This window comes from Triticum dicoccoides, chromosome 2B (genome assembly GCF_002162155.2).
Source record: "Triticum dicoccoides isolate Atlit2015 ecotype Zavitan chromosome 2B, WEW_v2.0, whole genome shotgun sequence".
In the NCBI taxonomy this organism is placed as follows: Eukaryota; Viridiplantae; Streptophyta; class Magnoliopsida; order Poales; family Poaceae; genus Triticum; species Triticum dicoccoides.
Window position 1 is genome coordinate 54,918,888 of NC_041383.1, and position 8,598 is coordinate 54,927,485.

Here is an 8,598-nt window from a genome sequence, read left to right on the forward strand (position 1 = left end):
ATTCGTCATAGCGCTTCCAGCATTTCCAAGCTGGATGGCCCATCTTGCCGCAAATTTGGCACTGGACTCTAGGGGCGGCAGAGGCATGGTTGTTGTAGTTGCCCCCGCCACCACCGTTGTGTCCACCGCCGCGCCCTCCTGACTTGGAGTAGCCGTCGCCGCGCCCGCCGCGGTCACCACCATTGCCGCCTTGGCGGCGAACGCGATCACCACCGCCACCGTTTCTGCGGCCTTGAGTAGCGGCGTTGGCAGAGGATTGAGACCCTCCACCCCGAAGATTGAGCCTCGTCTCAAAGCTAAGCAGCTGTGAAAACAGCTCGGCCACGGTCACCGGCTCCACCCGGGAACACATGGCGGACACCACCGGGTCGAAATCTTCATCTAGCCCGGTGAGGATGTGGGAGACGATGTCGTCGTCGTCCACCTTCTTCCCTGCAGTGATCAGCTCGTCGCAGAGGGACTTGATCTTCCCGACATAGTTGGTGATGGAGGAGTTGCCCTTCTGCAGGTTGGCGAGGGCAATCCTGACGTTGGTGGTCTGAGAACGGGTGTGAGATGCAAGCATCCCTTCCACCGTGTTCCAGAGTTCAGCCGCGGTGTGACATGATGCAACCTGGATGGCGATCTCACGAGGCAGTGTCGTCAGAAGATAGGAGAAAACTTGCTGATCTTGAGCATACCAGGTTTGGAATTCAGGGTTTGGCGCCTTCGCCGTCGTCTTGCCATCAGATGAAGTGACATCAATCTGCATGGGCGGCGGTGGCTGCTCGACGTCGAGGTACTTGGCCATCTGTGCGCTTCAGATGGCCGAGAGCACCGTCGCCCGCCATAGGGCCTGATTGCCCTTCGTGAGCTTCTCGGTGGCAGCGTGCGCGAATGGCGAGGATGGGAAGGAACTTGAAGACGACGCCATGGATGTGCTCGAGGATGGCTCTGGTTACCATGTAAAGACTACGATGGTGGAAGCGTATGTCATCTGTGACAGGGACGCGTGCGTGTTTATATAAAGAACCAGATACAAGATCGGCAGGTTGTTGTTGTGGCTTGACCCCTAGTCCAAGTCTATACACAAGATAGAGATCAGTCTACTCAACAACCTGCTCGGGATACAACTCCACGTACGTAGACAAGTTACACCGTGACAACTATGTCACGTACACAACTACTAGCCTATCTAACAATTGGAGCATAACAAAATACCATTTCTTCCGTGTGCTCTTGATGTACCACGTAGTACGTTCCTTGCCACAAAGAGTGATAGGATCCACGCTCCACCATGGATTGGATCATGATAAATATGGTAGAATATCTGGTTAAAAAAGGCACCCTCGCGATCTGCACTCGTGATCTACATATAGTCGGTTTTAAGAACCGTTCTGGTCGTTGGCACACATTGGGTGGCTTTGATCCAATTGTACCAGATTCAACAATACTACTCCTTTTTAGAGAAACTTTGATCTATTGCCTCCATCCTAGTGCAGTGACAAAAAAGATCACATCGACACATTCACCAAGTCCAAAGTGTGGTTCAAGTGGCACAAAAACTAATTGTGGTGACACTGGTTGAAATTAACTGAAATGAACTCTCATATACCGTATGTGCAAATTGTATAACATATCAGTTTGTAACTTCAGCAAGCTGCAGGTTCATGTCTACTGATTGTTTGAGCATAGCAGTTAAATGACAGATCAAGGTATATGGTACTCCCTCCGTAAAGAAATATAAGAGTGTTTAGATCACTACTTTAATGATCTATAAACACTCTTATATTTGTTTACAGAGCGAGTATATAACAACGTTATTTGGGTTCACCGACATTATATGACTATACCCTTTATAGGTACATTAGTAGTATAAATACTAAGCTCTTCTCCTCATTCAACCAGTCTGGCACCAATTGCCCACGATTGTTGTACGGTTCTAGGATAAAAAAAACTTGCTTTAATGCCACTGTTGTTGAGAAATTAATAATGAAGGTGGAATATATTCCTTCATATACTTTCCTAAAAGAATATTCCTTCATACACCATAGCCTGCGAGATAATCGAGTATAACAAAACACAGCTTCAGTTGTGAAATAGCGTGCTAGGCTGGTCCAGGGCGATGAACACGGCTGTCCAGCCACAGCATTGCAAAAGCATGCTCGAGCACGAGCTGACCCGCTTTGTATGCTCTTGGATGAGACGCAACCAACTTTTCCTGCTAGGATCACCCAAGGGACCCAGGATGCAAATGGTAGTCTTAATGGCTTCGTCTACCTGGTCTACCATCACCCAACAGCCAGGTCAGATAAGGAATAACCAAGACGGTTGGAGAAAAGTGTAAAAAAAACTCACACCTGACATGTTTGTGGTATTTTCTATGTGGTACACTAAATTGATAAAGGGGTGAGTCACCATCTGTTTTGTACTGGCATGTATCTTGATGGTCAGTGCTTGAACCAAAGTTAATAGTTGTTAGGTTATACTGAAACACCATGATTTCAGTTTGCAAAAGTTCACGTTAGGTGGTTATGCTTTATCAGTAACATGCACACACGCACGCCCGACGCGATCGCGGTGGCTTATGCCCAACACTCACCCCCCTAAGCCACGAACTATAGCAGGTGAGTCCATCGTCGTCGATGTCGCCATGGCCGTCGCACCGCGCCCCTGCGGCCTCCGCCGCGCAGCACCCCACGTCCCGCGCTCCCAGGCTCGTGTACACGACGCGCGCACGCAGTCGCCACGGCCCGAGTCCAGCGCCCCGACGCGGTCAGTCCTCCGCTGCATCTCCGGCACAAGCGCCTTCACGGTTGTCACGCCGAGCCGCCGCGACCTCTGCGCCACCACGCACCCATAACCACCTAACGACCTTCACGACCTCCTCGTCTCCACGGCCGTCGTGCCCTTCGCGCGCACTTCCCGCGTCCCCGCGCTCCCGGCCTGCGCTCCCGCCGCGTAGGTACGCAATCTGCGCAACCAGGTCCAACGCCTCGACGCGGTCGACTCCCGCGGTCCCGACGCGCCCGACGCGTCCAGTACGCACCCATAACACGCACCGATCGCGCCCGGCTCGCCGCCGCGGCTTACTCGCCATGCTCTGCACGCCTCCATCTCGCGCCATGATCACGCTCCGATGCGATCAACGCGGCCGATCCGGCGTGTCCAGGAGCTCGGTCTTCTCTCCGTCGAGCCACGTCGCGCCACCGCAGCCTCTGCGCAACCACGCAGGTCCGTCGCGGCTGCCGCGCTCCCCGCACGCACGGCATCATCGTGCTCCGCCGCCGTACGGGACGAGCGCCATCGCCGGCGAGCTCCTCCGAACCCGATGCTCCGATACCAATTGTTGTTGCCGCCGGCCTCCTCCCCTGCTCGCCGGAGCTCGACCTCCCTGCCTCACTCAGCTCTCGAGGAAGAAGAAGACTAGAGGAAGGAGATGGACACAAACATACAGGTAGTTTTACCGGGCGCTCGAACACCCGCCGCCGCACGTACGGCCTCGTTATGTATTTCCTAAGCACGAAATCAAAACACAACGCACCCGAATCAGTTTACAGCGGGAGGGATTTATACGGGCATGCATACGCAACACCACGCCCTCCACTCTGGCCGGCACGCCCGATCCGCATGCCCTCGCCTGCGCCCACGACGCGCTCGTACGCGCACCGCGCGGCCGGCTCCAACGGATCACAACTGCCTCTACTGCATGCAGCTCGTCCACGCTACGTACGCAGCAAGCTGGAGATCGACCCTGATGCACGCACGCCCTACAACTCGGACCGCTACATGATCAACACACACAACACCCGCCACGCTCCCGATCCGTCCCGCGCGCACACACGCACGCCCGACGCGATCACGGTGGCTTATGCCCAACATGTATTACATTGGTAGATCCACTAGTAGAAACCGGAGCTTTAAAACCGGTTCGTAAGGGCCTTTAGTGCCGGTTCTGCAACCGGCACTAAAGGGTGGAGACTAAAGCCCCCCCCCTAGTACCGGTTCGGCACGAACCGCCACTAAAGGCCCACCACGTGGCGTGAGCTCGCGCCGTGGTATGGGGACCTTTAGTACCGGTTGGTGAAGGTTTTTTTTTTTGAAAATTTTGTAAAAAATATTTGATTTTTTTTCATGGTGTTACCAACCGGTACTAAAATCTTTTTGTACTGCAAATTTTGATATATTATATGTATTTTTTTGAATTAGGATGATTTAGTTATGATTTTTCCAAGTTTGAAAATTGCCATATAGTCCCGATTTGTGTCTCCAACCGGGACTATAGGTTAGACCCCTTTAGTGCCGGTTCGTGGCACGAACCGGTACTAAATGTTGGCCCTTTAGTACCGGTTTGTGCCACAAACCGGGACTAAAGGGGCTCGTGGGGCCCCCGGCCTAACGCCAGCCTGCCACCACGAACCGGTACTAAAGATTCAACACAAACCGATACTAATGCATAGCCGTTCGAACCGGTACTAATGGTACCATTAGTACCGGGCCAAAATCGAACCGGGACTAATGTATCTCATATAAGGTCCTTTTTCTACTAGTGATCCGTTCCAATAACGCAGGGGACAAGCAGAGCGAGTGGCTGCGTGCGTGCGTGCGTCCAAGCGACCTTGGTCAGGTCAATAGCTTATGCGGGCCTTGGAGGTTCCGTAGAATGTGCATGCAAAACTACAAAATCCTGTTAAGTTTCACGAGCCTAGCAGGATCTGGCTGTGAAGGACCTGCTGGTTTAGGAAAAGCCCCAGTTCCCAGGTGACGGGGAGCAACAGGGGACTAGCTTGATGCCTTCCCCACAGTGGCGTCTATAACCCGAGGAGAGGAAGCGACATGACAGGGTGAAATACAAGTAAAATATATCTTCATACATGATCTAGCAGGGTGACTATTCTTGGTTAATATTATTTGGAAGAGAATAGAAAAGCACATGATTATCAAGAAACATGTGTATAGTAAATCATGACCAAGGTATTGATTTTTAATTTTCACGTAGACATGCATTGAGGGGTATTGAGAAATAGTAAAACAGAGCCAGCTATGCCCTTCCACAGCGATTTGACGCTATCAGTCGTCGGATCCCATCATGTATGCTCCGGATTAGTTTGGGGCACCGTTACCCGGGCCGCTGCTCCTCGGAACGAGTAAGGCGTTCGGTGAGTAATCGGGCATTACTGGTCGAACGCCCACTGGGCCCAATCGTTCGCAGCTAGCCCAGTTCAATGTGTGCACCTTCCAGCCTGATCTGTAACAGCCTGTTCATCCTTGTCCCAGCCGTTTCCGGCGCTCCTCCCCTGTTCGTCGGCGCTGCGCCGCCGCCGTCTTGCGTCTCGACGGTGAGCTTCTAAGGCACGTGTGCCTGGGGATCGGCTCTCTCTACTATTCCTTCATAGACCCCCACAGCTGACCATGCGAATCATCCTATCCAGAGAGAAGCGGCGGCGGAACCATGGCAGTGCATGATGGATGATGGTCACCCTTCTGAAACTGCTGCTGTTGGTGGAGGAGAATTGTTATCCGTTTGCCTCTTTCTATAGCTGAGCTACTTCATATATACTCCTGCCAATCACATCGCCTTATTTTGCCTGCTCCATCTTGTTTTTCATCCAATACAGGCCAGCCTTGGCTTAGTTTTGCCCTGGGTGATGGCAAGCCTTCCATTTTCCATGCTCACTTATAGCACAAAGACCAGCGAATTACTTGTGCCAGAGTAGCTCCCCATGGGCATCGTCAACAATCGATAGCTCCATAAGCACATAATCGGAGTGCTTGCCTTAGTGGCCACGTACGTAGTTTCAAGCTGACCAGATCTTCACATAAATGATGTTTGATCTAGCCATCCCCAAGAACGTCATCCCCTTCATCTTCTATATTCAAATTGAGATGTACAGCACCAAAGTCGACAATAGTGTAATACCATGACTGTACAACCTTCTCATCGCCTGGGATCAAGAACTTTTTATGTCCCATTCACATGTTCTTCTATTATTTAGTTACTCCATTTGTATTTTGGCATTATTTTGTTAAATTGACAAAGGATTTTTCTTCTCTCCAGTTTGAAGCTTGTTGTCCAAATCAGCAAAGCTGAGAGCCCGGTGAGGTGCCTCTCACTGTTCCTTTTCAAGACATGCCTCTTACTGTGCCTCACTGATTTGTATGCCTCTTTCTTTTGCCAATACATATATATTAATGATTCACGTATACAAATATATGTCAAGTTGGATTACAGGCTACACATGGCATGGCTCTTTGGTCAGCTGTGACTATCACCATGTTAGGCATACCGTTTAACACAAAATAACTGTACATATGTCACAGCTGATGCATCTTCATATCGTCAGGAATTTTTTCCATCTCTGCTGTTGTACTTGATTGTTTAGATTGAGAATCCAGCTTCGAATTCATCAATATGAATGTTTTCACATTTGCCTAGGGGATTGCGTTGCTTATGCTAAACTCTATCTGTCAGCTGGCAACTCTCATATATCTTTCTCAAATACAGTAGTTTATATCTTTCTTTCCACACAAACAAGCACATCAATACACACCTTCATCTTCATGTGCTTGGTGCTGGAGACCTTGCACAAACGCCTGCATGCCATAGCATCTGATTAGAGACCAGCTGCAGATTAATAAACGGAGGAACATGTGATTAGATAAGGGATATGAGAAAATAATAGAATAGTCAAACAATCCAAGTCAGAATAGGAGAGGCAATGGGCATACATTGTGTATCTCACTTACCAACATCCTACTTAAATATGCCCCAACACCAACTTCAAGGTGTTACAATTTTCCCCTTGAAATTACCAAACATTTCTATCATTCTAATTTTCTCTAATAATTTAAAATTTTACCCTTAAGACAGACGGGTGCGGCAATGCGCGCATTTATGTTCTAGTGGTTAAATAGGAGCGCACTGGCGGTATCCTATCACTGACCACTCTGTGCTGGCTTCTGGGCAAATAAGTTTATTGGCTTGCCTCTAATAGCCATCGTATACTAGAGTGGGACTGTCCTCGGGTCGTTTCTCCTTTCATGTTCATTTGCTGAACAAGAGAGTGGGAGCATCAGTTCAAATGCATGATGAGGTGGTACTACACTACACGTCTGTTAATTTCTATCTTCAACACAATATTAACAATGGTTGTGTGCATCACTTGAGACAGAGGCCGGAGGCAATCCTCCCTTTCAAAATAAATAAATAAATTTAACAGGCCTTCTTTGATTTTAGAATTTAGCTCATGTATGTCATGCACTCACTGATCGGTTGAACATAGATGTTAACTATTTATGATTGTTCTACATGTATGACTGTCCTTCTGCATGACAAACTTTGGTGTGTTCATCATAGTTATATGACATCTCGTGAATATATAGCCATAGTTTTATATCCTACTTCTATCAATATTATGTTCTTCTCCACATTTGACTAATTCACATCCCCACGGTCATTGAGAATTGAGAAGTGGATACATTTCTCCAGATTCTATGGGATATTTACCGGAGTGGAACCAGTGACTGCAGGACATATTCGGATAGGAATATGTGCACTTCTCTGGGCTATGTATGGAATTCTAGGAATGATATGATCTTTAACAGACAAAATCTTTAAAATTTCTTGCAGGTTATCTACAGAGCGTCCGCTTGGATTCGTACGTCGTCGTTACTCACTCCTACGGACTCTAGGGAGTTTTTGGTTACTGGATGCAACTGGTGGGAGACGGTAGCACGGGCTATCTACAACCGGTTTGGATGGTGATCTACTAATAGGAGAGATGTTTAGTCGTCTAGTCCTGTTTCATTGCCGGTTGTGGCTCTGTTTATTTTTTGTACTTTATTTGCTCCTTCTGCGAGCTGTACTGCACTATGGACCTTGGTTTGCTACTTTTTTTTAATAAAATGGCGGCATGCATCATTCTGATGCAAAGGCCGAGGGTCTTTCCTCCTCAAAAAAATAAATTCTATCGGATATATGGAACCGCCAAAAATTGACGTTCCACCTTCAGGTCCCAGCAAACATCTTCATACCATGGAGGCTCACGTATTTCACTCCAGCGGCGATAGAAAATGCGAAGCAGATTGTTGTATCTGGCGTGAACCGCATACACCACTAGGCAGGCGAGTTTAGAGCTGCTATTTGACTAATGCACCCTGACAAGGCTCTAGGGGCCTGATGGATTCTCAATGTTTTCTTATCTGCGGGATGATGGACGTATATTAATGGATGATGCCACTTGATGAAGAAGAATAAAATGTGTTGCATATAGGATAGGGGATAGTTACTTCACTATTATTCTTTTTTCTGGCCAAGGCCTCTACTTATAATGTTTCTAGATAATTATCCCTTGATAAATATATGGTAAATTGCAACGTGCAATCATGTGTCCCAGAAAATGCATATTCAGAATTTGAAGTGGATACATTTATTTCTCCAGATTTTATAGATGTGTAGAATCATATATTTCACACTGTGCATTGCCTCGTGGCAAACCTGACCCGAGCATTGCTGATTTGCCATGCACTTTCTTGGTTGTATGGTAATTTTATTCCGAGGGTTCTCTGACAAGCGGATTGTCTTCCTACCGGAACTTGAGGAAGATTTATATGTCTTCT

At 48.3% G+C, this 8,598-nt stretch overlaps 1 pseudogene; it reads right to left on the bottom strand.

Annotated features, from left to right (window-relative positions):
* Positions 1–288: 288 nt before the first annotated feature.
* LOC119266284 lies at positions 289–427 on the bottom strand (annotated as a pseudogene).
* Positions 428–8,598: the final 8,171 nt, after the last annotated feature.